Here is a 15357-nt window from a genome sequence, read left to right on the forward strand (position 1 = left end):
AAAGGAAATGTTTCCCTACACACCCCAATTTTAAAATTTGGAATAATTTCAGGCAGTGGTCTGCTGACCCAGCCAAGCTTAGCACAAATACAGGGAACATAATTTACTTAAATAGTTTTGAACTGTTGGGCTATGATTGCAGTGTTTTGGAGACATAGGTTGGGCAGCTAGGTGGCATAGCTAGAGGCACCCACCTCCCAGCACCTGGCACACAGTAGGAGTTTAAAAAATACTTATCGAATGACTGATTGATGCTTCATAATGCTATGATCTAGAGATGGAAGGGTCTATGAGATACTTAATCCAAACACTCTCTGGATGAAGAAATTGAAGCCCTGAGCAGTGGGCTGATCTGCCCAAGGTCACACAGGGATTCATCAGGAAAGCTGAAATTCAACCCAGGCCTTCTGACTCCAAACACACCGGACCTTTTCTTCTACAAAATACTGCATCCTCTAAGGTAACCCAAGAATCAGGTCAGATGAGAACTTCCTTATTTTTTTATTTGCTACACTGGAACATTTTCTCTTTAATACTATTCACCAAGTACTTTAAAAAGAACTGTAAAAATGAAAAAATACAGCTAAAGCTTTGGGAAACTTATATGAAGTGATTCAGCAGCAATAACAAAACAATATACAGAATGATTACAATAATGTAAATGAAAAACAACAGTAGCAAAAATTACATTTAAATTTGGTTCTAAGGAAAGCCCCTCCCACTTCCCCCCACCGTTTTTTTTTTTTTTTTTTTTTTTTGCAAAGGAAGAATGCATGGTGAACGCCATGGAATGTTGGATTTGTTTGATGTATTGGGTACACTTATGAAACTGGGTTCCTCCCTTCCTTTAATTCCTTTTTGTTAGAAGGGATATCTCTGGGAGCTGGGAGCAGAGAGACAGTGGGAAATGAGGGAGTGATGTGAAAGTAAAGGATATCTATCTGATAATTCAAAGGAAAGCATAACCTTTTGCCTCCTGGCATAACACAACATAGTATACTGGGTTTACATAAGACACAGTCCCTGACGTTATGGAATGCAAGGGCTAGTTGTAGGAAGAAGATAGACATAGTTAATTAGTGCATTAGAAAGATACAGGATAAAGCATCATGTGAAATTCAAGGAGGAAGGCCACTGCCAATGGGGAGGATCTGAGAAAGCTTATAATAAATATTCTTTGCTTGTTGCTTACCACTAACACAGACCAGTTGCTAGTCCTCCATTCCCCATATTGCCTTGCTTTCTTTTGTGAAAAGTAGCAGCATTTCCCAAGCTATTGGAAAGTGAAAAAACAGTAATACTTTGTTTTGTCCAATAGATATGACTATATTATTCCCAGTAGTTCCAACCACCAAATGATTCTATGCCTAATAGATATGGGGTAAGTGGAGGAAGAGCAGCTCATAAGAGGGAGAGACCAGATGCTAAACACATAATAAGAGTGACTCAAGAAACTGAGGACTGGATGAGGACTGATTAAGAAGTAAACAGGGGGACCAAAGGAGTGACTAACAAAATAACTCCACGCATACATATCAGCTTCCTCTTTTACAAATGGTGCTGCATTAGCTCCCATCATAAAAAAATCATTCTCGTAAGAACTTAAAATAAAGCAAATGACTCCACCTTTCAACAGCTAAGAGCTCTAGATTTACTGGGATCAAATCATAGTTTTGTCACTTAATAGAGATGTGACCTTGGTTGGCTGAATTGCTTAACCTTATCTGAGACTTAGATTCTTCTAGAAATTAAATAGCTGCTCAAGTGCAGCTTGAAAGAAGAAAAAATCCTCTGGGATTCTAGCTTAGTCTTTTGTAGTCCAACATGCTGTTTTTACCCTCCCTCTGACCCTTCTTTCTGTCTGCTACCCCTCCTTTCCATCTTGTCTCTTCCCTAGTAACCGAGCTGACTTGGGAAAACAATTACATCCAATTAAGCAGGACTCTAACCCTCTCTATGAAAAAACCTAAATGGCTTTGGATCCCTGAACTATCCTGAAGTACTAGACTGTGGAGTCATCTGGGAGCAACATCTTTAAAGACCATATGATATTCTCCTTGTTCTGCCCACTGCTGGGCTTCCTTCGGAGGTACCTACCCCTGTCCCCCTGTGCCCCCCCACCCCCGTGAGTATCCTGCTACCCCTCTCACCTTGTCTGGTCTCTATCAAGCTGTCATGGGTCACTAAGACATCTGGCCTTCCCTTAAATATGACAAGGAAAAGGAGCAGTCATTTTCTGCACTGACCGGCCTCATCCTTCTCCTTAGCCTCTTTAGTCCTAGCAGTGGGTCCTGACAACTCCCTGTTTTACAGAATGGCTGAGACAGTGGCCAACAAGGTGGTGGGTTATGATATACTTTGAGTCTACAGGGCACTGACACAAATTGACTTCATACTTTAAAAGTATACTATTTTTGTGCGTGTGTGAATCATTATACCATCTTTATTGTGTATCCAAAGTGCTAAAAACCAAAACCAACAGGTTCAATGCCATCATTTAGGTGGGAAGAAGAGGAGATAATGCTTTTCACATGTATGTAAGGGAAAGTCTGTATTTTCTGTCATTTTCATGGATTCAGTATTTGAACAGGGCACAAATTCAATACTGAGTGACCAACCATCATCTTGGTGATGAGCCAATCCCAGGCTATCTCTGAGTCCTACCCATGGGCTAATCTGGCTAAGTAGGGTTTGCCTGAGTAGGGATTCCACTGGCTTCAATGGTCTTTGAGAACCCAGGATCACCTTTATGCTATGACAAGGCATCAAGGAGGGCCTTAGTGGAAGACAATGAAGCTATTATCAATATTTTTGTTGTCTCTGATGTTCCCAGCTTGGTAGGACTACAATGGTCTCTGAGGTCTAGCCCTAATCTATGAATCTACATTCTATAATTCTGCATTTTTCAACTGCTTGAGAAGTAATTTAGTGCCTTCCTGTTTCGTTATATCCCAGAGGAAACAAATGTGGACAGTAAATAAGTCAGTGAGTAAGGCAACGGCCTCCAAATACTTGCTCTTTCATCTCCCAGAAGTCCTAAAAAGTAATAAAGAGAAGAACGATGACGTGCTGCATATTTTCATCTACTTTTAAATAAAAGATTAAAGAAGGTATCAATATTTAGCAGAGTCCTTTGCCACCTCCCTTTCTCCTTTCTGACCAAATACATGGAAAAAACTAATGAGTACAAAGAGTTATTAAAAATAATTTTGCTGTCAAACTTAAAATATATCAGATAATGGACTTGAAAGAGATTTTCTAAAGGGTTTTAAGACAATTGAACCCCATCAGAAGGAAAGGAGGAGGGAATAAGCATTTACTATATAATTATATACCACATAATTAATGTCATATTATTACACATTGTATAACATATTTATTATATATTTTCTATGTGCTAGATACTGTGGTGAAGTGCTCTACGAAGATAATTTCGGTTGATCACAGAACAATCAGAGACATGGCAAGGGCTGAAATCCTTCCTTCCACAGAGCTACTCTATTCATCTAGGCAACTGAGCAAAGCCTGCACTTAAAGCTTAAAAATGTAAGCCTGAACTTTAAAATGCTTAACCCAGATAGTGAGTGAAAAAACTTAGCTCTTGCAATGGTCACAATGACTGGTCTCTCCATCTGTGTTCAAAACAGTTACTTCCTGATCTTGGGTTGAGAGGTCTACTGTGCCTCCTAAAATAGACCATTTGTGACCAATGGTCATTATAGGTATCACCAGTTCATGAAAGAGAAGATGATATCGTAGGATGGGATCAGTTTTCAAAAACAACAAAAAAGATTTTTCCAACCCTGCATTCATCTCCCCCTTCTGGATATAAGACAATCTCATCTAGAAGATTGTCAGGAAGCTACTGAGCTCTGCATTGTCATGTGAGTGAGTACAAACAATTCATGATACCATGGAAAGGGAATATTGGATTGAAATCAGAAGGTTTTAATTCTAATTTTCAGCTTTCATTGGTTCTCTCATTTTAAGTGAGTAGCTGGTTCTAGCCTTCTAAATTGGTTGGGGGAAAATTTAAGTTTTTGAGTGGGGGTGTTTCAAGTCAAGGAAATAAGTATTCTTTCAACCCAAATATCAAGACATGACCCAGGCCTTTCATCTGAGAAGAAAGGTGATCAAAATAATTTTTCCCTCTAAAACCTTTCCCTCTTGCAAATTTACCCATTACAGTCAAGGATACTATCTTCCCAGTGAACCAGGCTTATAGCGTCACTGTCATTCTTGATAGACTGAATGATTTCTTCCTTCCTTCCTTCCTNAATGATCATATATGAAATTTTTAAATCAATCATCTGAATACCATCCTGAATCAAAATGTTAAAAATGCTAATGTGGGAAGAAAAATATAGGGTACTTTTACAGTATGGTCTTCTTATCTCAATAGGATTTGGGGGGACCTGTTTAATATTCAAATTGTATATTCCTCTCTTAACTTTATTATTTTTCCCAAGGACTTTTGCCCACTTTGGAGCTGACCATAAATTGATACAGGATGATATTTCTATTTATTCATTCATGAAGGAAGTTGGCAATGAAATTAGCCATTGAAAGACCAAAAAAAATAAAAGTGGAAAAAGCCCTGATGGCATAAAGGCACAAAGGCATGCAACATCATAAGTTTCTATGATTCAATCAAAATTGTTAGACAATTTCATTAAAAAATCTGAAGTTAGGTGGCTCAATTGGATAGAGAGCCAGGCCTGAAGATGGGAGATCCTGGGTTCAAATCTGACTTCAGATACTTCTTTACTGTGTACTTTGGGCAAGTCGCTTAATTCTAATTGCCTAGCCTTTATTAATGCTTTTCTGTCTTGGACCAATATTTAATACTAATTCTAAGACAGAAGATCAGTGTTTAGAAGAAAAAGAGAAAGAAAAGAAGAAATGTGACTTAACTGTTGCCTGTCTCAGTTTCCCCACTTGTAATATGGATAATAATAGCACCTATCTCCCAGAATTGTTTTAAAAATCAAATGAAATATTTGTATAGATTTAGTACAGGATCTAGCACATAGTAGATGCTGAATGTATTTTGATTCCTCTTTCCCTGTTATCTTAGAAATAATTCCAAGACCATATAGTTCAATTCCTGTATTTTCTAATGGATGAAAAAAGAGGTTAGAGACATCAAATGCTTCAACCAAGGTCAATGGAACAGTAAATGTCTAAGGTGCTGTTTTGATCAAGATTTTCCATATCAAGAGCCTGCATATTTTCCTTTGCCTCCTAGGGACCATCTCTAATTTTATGCTCTACAATTAAAATGGGGAACATTGAGCTGGGAGGATGGCTCCAGCTTGTTGATTAATTTCTTCTGGTCCACCACAACCGTTTCTAAAAATATGGGTTTATGATAATGTATTCTTAACTTTTAAAAAATAGCCTTTTAATGTACACAAAATCAATCATTCTTGTTCCATATTCAAACGTGATGAAGGTGGAATGAATAGTAGATAATGAATGCATAAATAGGGGAACCTGCTAGTACTTTTTTTTAATTTTAAGTTTTCCTTTTTATTATGAATTGTCATCAATGAACATAATCATGTTACTATCCAAAGAAGAACAAAAAAAAGAGGATTCTAGGAACTTCTGATCATAACGTAATTTGTTCATATATATATATATACATATATATGTTTAATATGGGAGCAACAAAATAATCTTCATGTTTGTGCAGACTTTTGAACTCTTGATTTTCTTCTTTATACTATTAAATTTTTTTTATTGATGCTTTTTTCCCACCTTTATTACTATGCATTAATTTAGTTGCCTCCATTCGTAAATAAAAACCCTCTCTTAAAGCATATTACTGCCATGGTGTTGGGGAAAGAGTATTGGTTTGGCAGTCAGAAGAACTGGGTTTGAATTCCATCTTTGCTTTTTGCTAGTTGTGGGGCCTTACCTCATTGGTAAAATGAGGAGGTAGATGAACCAGATGAACTTAAAGTTCCCTTTTAGCTTAAAAGTCTGTAGAGCTGCTTTTATTTATATGAACACCTGCAAATAAGCTATGTTCAGTAGGTCACCGTCCTGTGATGCGAATGATATTGCTTATTATTTCTTTGTCATTCTGTCATGCCAGAAAAATGGTATAAAGTTATGACATTTTGACCTGCCCCTTACCCACAGGAATCTACGTCAGTGACTTGTTTCAATTTCAAAAATCAGAAATTGTAGAAAGTACCCTCCAACATTCCTATGTGGCCAGAAAGTTAGCTATTCAAGTAGTCATCCATTTTTAGAATAGAGACAAAACAGGTCCTACTGAATGACAGGTAAGAAGGAAGAACTCATTAATATTCCTAAGTATTTCTGACATTAGCACATAAACAGAAGTGTTTTTTAAGCCCATCATTCCAACACTAACTCACTTATTCCTCCAACTTCTTTGTTTCAGGGAATATGTGCACCTACATGAAACAAGAAGTCATTTCAAGGGAAATAGCAGTTAAAAAAATCTGGGACTGGTGAGGGGCACTGTTCTCCATAAGGTCACTGAATGTATTCATTATTTGTTCACATTACCATGTTATGTCTTAATTACTCTGGTCCAGCTTCCTACCCAGGGTCACTATGTCACAGCTGGTTTTCTGCCCATCCCTAATTAATAAAGACTCATTTAGTATCCAAGTTTATTGGAATAAACCTCTGCTAGGGGATACAGCCAAAAAAGAAGAAGAAAAAGACAAAATAAATGAGAAATAATCAAGAGTGGGCTAACATCATCACCTTTCATAGGTCTGGGTTTGGGTTTTAGGTGAATTACTATTAACCTGGAAAAGACTTGCATTTGATTTCCTATGGAATTCTGGCTCCATGATTACGTATAATTGGCCACAGTGGTCAGCCTTTGCCCATAGGAAGAGAAGTGACTGGTGTTAAGAAACATTCTTGCCCACTTCATTTGGGATTTCCCCCTATCATTCATTCTTCTAGTATTTAAATTAGCCTTATGTTTCCAAAAGGAAACAGACATAAATGTTAGAATCCCTTAGAGGCAGTAGGAAAACACTTAAAATGCATTCAGAGAAGAATTTTATTTTGCATCTGTAGTACCTTTTCTAGTACTCCATGCACACCGAGCGAAGAAAAATGACAGCCTTTTCTAATTTGATAAAGATAATACCAGCCAATAAAGCTTTGCAAACCCAGAAAGTCCCACCTTCAAAGCCATCAGTGCTATTATGAATGAGCCTCTCTCTCTCTCTCTCTCTCTCTCTCTCTCTCTCTCTCTCTCTCTCTCTCTGTCTCCCATGCTTTCCATCTTGGAATCAATACTGTGTATTGGTTCCAAGGCAGAAGAGTGGGTAAGGGCTAGGCAATTGGGGCTAAGTGACTTGCTCAGAGTCACACAGATAGAAAGTGTCAGAGGCCAGATTTGAACCCAGATCCTCCTGACTCCAGGCCTGGTGCTCTATCCACTGTGCTACCTAGTTGCCCCTCATCCTTGATTTTTCATTTTTATTTACCTCACACAATCAATTGTCAAATGACATGGCTTTCTTCTCTACATGTATTTTGTATATAGCACTTTGTCTTTACTTATTGAGTCAAAATCTTAGTTTAGACTTTTATTACCTCTTGATTTGGACTTTTGCAATAGTCTCTAAATTGGTCTCCATGCCCTGTCTCTCCCTACACTATATTCCACTTAGCTGTCAAAATGATTTTCCTAAATCATAGGTCTGATCATGTTGCTACCCTACTCAATAAACTCTAGTGGCTCCCTATTATTTCTAGGATCAACTAAAAACTCCTTCATTTAGCATCTAAAGTCTTCTATAACTCAGATACTTCCTGTCTTTCCAATCTAGTTATATATACTTTATTTCTAGTTACATATACTTTATTTCTCTCCACCTACTATCCAGAGACATGGGTCTTCTTGGTGTTCCTTGTACAACACTCCATCTACCCAGTTCCCTGCCCAGAATACTCCATGCCAATCACCTCTGCCTCTCACCTTCTGTGGCATCCTTAGAGATCCAGCTTGAATCCTACCTTCTGGAAGAGATCTTTCTCAGTCTCTTCTCCCACCCGCCTAGTTTCTTCATCTAAAATAATTAATCTTCCTGAAATAATCTTGGATGTATAGTTACTTCCATAGTGTCACCTCCATTAAAAAGTGAGCTCCTTGAAAGCCAAGTCAGTTTCTGCCTTTCTTTGTACTCCTAGCACTAAACCATGGTGCCAGGCACCCAGGAAATATTAATAAATGCTTATTTACTAACTCAAATCCTGTTTTTTGCAGGAAGTCTTTCCCATTTGCCTCAGTTTCTAATATCTAAGATGACCTCCCATCTATTCTGTACAGTATATAAATCTGCTATCTTTCTCATTAGAATGTAATTGTCAGGGAACTCTGATGTAAGAAATTAGTCAAGTCAGTAGCAAATGTTTTCTGAACCCCATCATAGGCTCTATATCAGTAAACTAGACTCCTAGGATATGCAGAAAGCTCAGGCATCCCTTGTGCCCTCAGGGAAGTGACGATCAAACAGAATGACAAGATAGGAAAAGATGTCAACAGAGATGTACCCAGCAGTGGGGACATTGCATTCAGGGAGACGATGGAAGAAGAATCACATGGTCGGGATGGAGAATGTAATTCAGTGGGCAAATTTTGGGAAGAGGTGAGTGGGCCACTGCAATGTGGACATGGATATCTTTTCTTCCTCAACCCTGCTCTCCAACACAGGGGCTCTGTGCTTTTCAGGACTGCCCCTTTTAGATGGAAGACTCCAAAGCAGGGTCTTCAGGGCTGTGATCCTGCTCCCTGGCTCGGATTCTGGACCTCGGAGCAGTCTGGCTGCAGCTGTTGCTGTTTCTGGCTGCTGGGGCTGCTTCCCAGAGGAGATGGCTGTTCCTTGGAGTCAGTCACAAGAAACCAAACCAGATGGTTCCTTTGACAGTTACTGCCTTGGGAAAGACAACTCAAATCCAGTCCTTGAGTGAGGAAAAGCCAGAGCCAGTGGGGGAAAAGAGGGAGTTGCCAGGGCCCAGCGGAGGCAAGCCTCTAGCCTTCAAACACGTCTCTTCAGGTCCTCCTCGTCTGCCTGTCTGTAATTTAAGAGCTCCTTGGGGACTTGCATTTTGCAGGCGAGACATGCTTTTAAAAATCAAACACTTGCCAAGTCCCCAGGGAAGCTTCAAAGCACCCACAGGTTCCTATTCCCTCCACCCCCTGCAGCTTTTCTGGGTGCTTTGGGCTGAGCAATTTATGCCAAGTAACTCAGATGACATACTGCTGCCTTCTGGAGGAGAGGCTGGGGGATCCTTGCATCTGTGGGTAATACTGGTTCCTCTTATACCCTGGAGAGGGGAGGAGAGGCTCTGGGGGAAGTTATTGGTTTGGGGAAGATTTTTGGAAAAAATATTGAGTCCAGAATGGCTTTCTAGCCCTGTGTGCCTATGCATCCCTGTTCTCTGGGTTCTTACAATAATTCCCCACTTTACTGCATCCTTTTACCTAATTTTCTATGCTACACGTCTGTTATACTCAATTCAACATGCGTATATTAACCAAGTACTTATTCTATACTAAGTTCTAGGTGTTGGGAGTAAGAAGAGAAAAACAAAATAATCCCTGTCCTCAAGGGTCTTACATTCTGTTGGGAAGAGGATACAAAATACATACAAAGTGATGGGGTGGGAGCAGTCTAATATGAAAGGCCGTTTGTCAACAACAAAATGGGATTTCAGAGGAAACAAGGAGGAAGAATGAGAAAAGGCTACTGGAGGGGTGGGCTGACCTTGATGGGTCTGAGGGAGCTGGAATTGGTGGCCAAAGAAGATCAATCCCATCTAGTGACTGAATCACAGGGATTCTGAGTGCAGCCAAAGGGGAGGAGACTGTCATGTCTCTTCACAGTAGCATCTTTAAGATTGAGCAGATACCATTAAAGGTAAGGTCAACGATGATTATTATTCATGATAATTAATATGAATAATTATTCATAATTGATATCAATTAAATTATTTCATTAATAAATTATTTTAAGCCTCAAACATTTCTTTACATTTAAGGTTTCCAAGGTACTTACATTATTTTTGATTTTCACAACCACCCTGTGGGGCATTATCTCCATTTTATAGATAAAGAAATTGAAACTTCCTCATTTCAGAGAAATTAGGTAACCTTTCATGGGGTTATAAGGCTTTTAAGCCTCTGGGAGAGAATTCAAGGCTTGGTCTCTGACTCCCAAGTCCATGCTCTTATTCATAATACGATGTCGCCTTTTTGAGGACATCTCTCATGTGATTGAAATAATGGATAAAAGAGAAGAATTCAAAGCAGACTAGAGAATAACTCAAATATTCCTTTATGACACAAAGTATTTTCATATACATTCTCTCATTTGATTCTCCCAACAGCTCTAGGAGAGAGTCAGGGGAAGATAGGAATTACAATTTCTATTTCACATGTTAGGAAACTGAGGTATGGAGATGCCATTTAACAAAAACCTATAGCTTATTGGGGGCAGAGACCTAACATAGGCATTCTGATTCTGGGCCCATTGGTTTTCCAGCTACACTTCTCTTCACATTGGTTGTGCTGTTAACAAGGTTAGTCTAGTAATAGGAGTTGGCCACAGAAGGTCAGGAATGGCAGATGTACCACAGACAGTTCATCATTCAAGAGGTAGGGCAGGTCATGTAGCCAGGATGATGGACAATGGCTGAACTATCTCATTTACTGAGTGGATGTCCCAAAGGACTCTAAACAGCTGACCAGGAGCCTGAAGCCTCAGGGATGAACCAGTGGCCCAATTATTTAAACACAAATGGAAACAAGGGAACTCTGATCATTATGCCTTGTAGAGGAAAGGCTCAAAAAATCAGGGAAGATGAGATTAATGGGAAATGCAAATTGGCACTGAACAGAGATACAAAGACTGAAAATTGATAGAAGACTTTTTTTTTTTTTTTAAAAAAAGGATCTACGTATGCAGGGCTCTTTCTTCCAACTATTCCTGTAAGAGAAAGCTGCTTGCCAGAGAAAAAGATGGTCCATATTTTAAGAGAACAGAGCATGTCAGAGAAGAATGAGATTTTTTTGTTCATTCAGAAGAGGCTAGGTATGCAATCACCAATGTAGCATCAATAAGGGGATCTAATTTGTAATGTTCATTGGGCTAGTCAGTCTCACTTTGGAAGGGAGATATCCTTTCAAAGTCTTAAGAATATGGAAATGGTGACTTTCTCAAAGAAGCAGGAATTTCCATAACCTGGAGTGGGATTAGATAAGGGAGAATGGAGATGAAGAGGATGATGATGATGATAATGATGATGATGATGATGATGATAAGAAGAAAGAATAAGAATAGTTAGCAATTATATTGTGACTTGTACTTCCACACATACACATCTATATGTGTATGTATAGTGTCTCACTTGATCCCAACAAAAAACCTAGGAGGTAAGTGTTATTATTATCTCTATTTTAAAGATGAGGAAACAGCCTTAGAGAGGTTGTTAGTAAACAAGCAGGCAATAAGAATTTATTTAGTGACTACTATATGTGTAAGGTATTATGCTAAGTGAGATAATATTTCAAAAGAGATTTAGTAGGTGACATTGTAGGTATTTGATAAAAGTTTGTTTCCTCCCTTCCCTCTCCTCCCTCCCTCCCTTCCTCCGTTCCTTCGTTCCTTCCTTCTTCATTTGTTTGTTTGTTCATTCCTTCCTTCCTTCCTTCTTTTCTTCTTTCTTTCCTTCCTTCCTCCTCCCAACTTGGGAGCATGGTAAAGAAGGTCTTCAGAAGCGGGAGTGCAGTTTCCTCTTATAGCATATTTTCCATTGGGTTTTAATGGTCAAATAATTAAAGATTATCCCTTAAATTCTTTCTTAATCCTTATTATTAATGAATTTAAAAATTACCACAGTGCCTGACTGTGTAATATAATACACAGATCTCTTTATTTCTCTGGTGAACAAAGGCTAAGATGAGAAATTATTTGAAGCATTTTCTTAGAGTCTAGTTAAATATCAAGAAGTAACTATATCTTGAAAGCTAGCACAATCTAAAAAATGTTAATCATTTATGGTCATTTCCAAATAGAGAGACGCAAATAGAAGAGATTCTCTCTGATGCTCAATTATTTAGTTAAATTCCTTATAGAAACAAGTTCATTTGTGTGTGTACAAGTATGTGATTTAGAGAATGAGGGATGGATATGGTACAGCAAGAGAAAAAATATCACTTCCCTAGAATTCTAACTTGAAACATAAGGAGCTGACTGCTTCTTTTTTTTTTCTTCAAATCCTTATGTTCTGTCTTAGGATCACTAGTAAGTATTGGTTCCAAGGAAGAAGAATTGTATGGGGGTTAAGCGACTTGTCCATGGTTGCATAGCTAGGAAGTATCTGAGGCCATATTTGAATCCAGGACCTCCTGTCTCCAGGCCTGGCTCTCTATCCACTGAGCCACCTACCTGTCCCTAGACTGTCTTCTTAATCTATGCAATTCTTGACAATTAAACAACATATATTAAGTACCTATGAGATAGCTATGTGGTAGAGTGGATAGAATGCTAGACTTAGAGTCAGGAAGACCTGGGTCCAAATTTGGCCTCAAACACTAGCTGTATGACTTTCGAAAGCCATTTAGCCCTATTTGCTTCAGTTTCCTCATCTATAAAATGAGCTGGAGAAGGAAATGGCAAATCATTCCAGTATGTTTGCCAAGGATATCCCAAATGGAGTCAAAAAGCATCAGACACAACCGAAAATGGTTAAATAAGATGTGCCAGGTACTGTGCTAGAAACCAAAGATATAAAGACAAGAGTGAGACAGTCCTGACTTCAGGAAGCTTACAACTTAACATATTATAGCTAGCTACAATTTACACATTCCCCTAAGTCTTGTAGAGAAGATCCAATGGATATTCTGAAGACCTCCTTCTTGCCTGATCAATGTTTATCATAGCACTTAGGATGTGCACATGCCAACTCGTTCACAGCATCCCTGAACATAAAAGCTGACCTGAATGTGAGTAGTTCTTGGTGTGTGACCAGCCTGCCTTCTCTCTCTGTGTATTGTGTGTTTTAAAAATTTGTACCCCAGGGACTTCATCCCCCAGCATCCTCTACTCTTCCTGAGGTTCCCTTTTCGTACGTCCCTGTATTACATCCTGGCGTGGGTTTGTCTATAAATTGGCTGATCCCACATCCAGAGGAGCTTTTTGCTTGGACTCGAGCAAAGCAGGCTGCTGGAGCTCTGGCTCTTGTCTCTGCTCGTACCCCTTTCTCTCTTACTACACTTACAGTATACAATAAGTTTTTGCCATCACTCTGTAGGCTACTTGCTCCATTATCAACCCCCTTGAATGGCTGTAGAGTTATCCTTTATGGCAGTGACCCTAGTAGTGAAAGATTGTGACTACATGTATGTGTAAATTCATCTTAGAATCAATACTAAGTGTTGGTTTTTAAGACAGAAGAGCAGAAAGAGCTAGGCAAGGGGGGTTAAGTGATTTGACCCCAGGACCTCCCATTTCCAGTACTTGCTCTCAATTCACTGAGCCACCTAGTTGCTCCCTGCAATTATATTTTATAAACATATCAGAATTTATCTATCTAAAGGAATCTATTCCAAAGCAGCCATCTTGGGAACCTATAAACTTATTCCAAATCTGCTGAACATTATGGAATATTAATCTTTCCTGTGCAAAGTAGTGTGCTAGATGCTGGGGAAATAAAGACAAACACTTCTTTAAAACTCTTCTTTCAGACCTGCCCTCAGAGCCTGTAGCACATTCTTCTGAACATCTTCAGTGATAGCATTCCTCTCCATACCACCAAAATCGCTTCATCCTGGAAGCTCACTCCCCCGGATTACTTTTCTCATTGGAATTCTCTCCATCTTTGTGTCCTCCCCCTCTGGTTGGCTGGGTCCACCCAGAATCTTCTTAATGTTTTCTCCTTAAAAGAAAAGAAGGAGGAGGCTCAGGCCAACTCCATCTTTCTTCATTCCTCTCTAAACTGCACTACCGCATCTGAAGACCTTCTTTACCATGCTCCCAAGTTGGGAACCTTCATCTTCATTTCTGCCCCCATCTTCCTTATATGCATTGTGTTCTTCCATTGGAATGGAAGCTCCCAGATGGTAGAGACTGTCTTTCTTTCTGTTCGAATTTTTATTAGCAGTGCTTAGTACATACAGTGTCAGGCACTTAAATGCTTGTTGACTTCACTTGTTGACTAGCGAGTCTTCATATCTAACAGGTGGATTTGATCTTAGGAAGTGGTGAAATTTTCATTCAAAGCCAAGTTTGATAGGTGGTTAAATTGAGTAATGATATTTGAGATAAGAAAATGAAGTTTAGGGTAGGTAGGTAGCTCAGTGGATAGAAAGCCAGGCCTTGGTGCTAGGTTCAACTCTGGTCTCAGACACTTCCCAGCTGTGTGACCCTGGGTAAGTCACTTAACTCCCATTGCCCAGCCTTTACTACTCTTCTGCCTTGGAACCAATACACAGCATTGATTCTAAGGCAGAAGGTAAGGGTTTAAAAATAAGAAAATCAAGTTTGACTCTAAAATGATGAATCTATATTCATCATGTGGCTCACAAAAACCAACTCTGAAGGCAATGCCTAAAGGATCCCTGAAAAAATCTATAAATAGTGGTAACTGTCAGAGTAAGGGTATGGCTAATCCAAAGTAATAACAGATATGAGAGTAGCTCATGTTTCTTTAGAATTTTAAGTGTGTAAAGCATTTATACCTATTGTCTCTGTCTGATTATGACAATAACCCAAGAGGTGGATGCTATTATAGTCTCCATTTTGCAGATTTAAAAGAGGTTTAGTGATTTGTCCATTCTCACAAACCTAGGACTTAGGTGAGATTCAGACTTCAGGATTTCCTGACTCCAAGTACTATTCTGTACTTCAAAGGAAAGTACATTTTGTATTATATATTATAACTCTGGTACCTCATCTTAAATAAATACATCCAACATCTATATTCCAGTGATTCTATAAATCGTGGGACACCACAATTTCCAAAGGAATCAAAATTGTGGGTCACCCAGAGGGCAATGTTAAAATACATGACAGTGTCCAAAGGCTGCAACATATCACCAAAGATGAACTGCATACAAAAGGGAGAGACAAGACATTGCCAAGAGATATGTGTCTGGAAAAAGAGGGGGGTTCATTATATAGTGAGACCAGGGGATTACCGAGAACGGTCATGTGATATATTGGAAGCCTTGTAATGTCCAAAACCTGGGGTCCATAGATAAATTTCAGGAGTTCTGTGAACTTGGATGAAATCTCTCTCTCTCTCTCTCTCTCTCTCTCTCTCTCTCTCTCTCTCTCTCTTTCTCTCTCT

Source organism: Gracilinanus agilis, chromosome 1 (assembly GCF_016433145.1).
Source record: "Gracilinanus agilis isolate LMUSP501 chromosome 1, AgileGrace, whole genome shotgun sequence".
NCBI lineage: Eukaryota > Metazoa > Chordata > Mammalia > Didelphimorphia > Didelphidae > Gracilinanus > Gracilinanus agilis.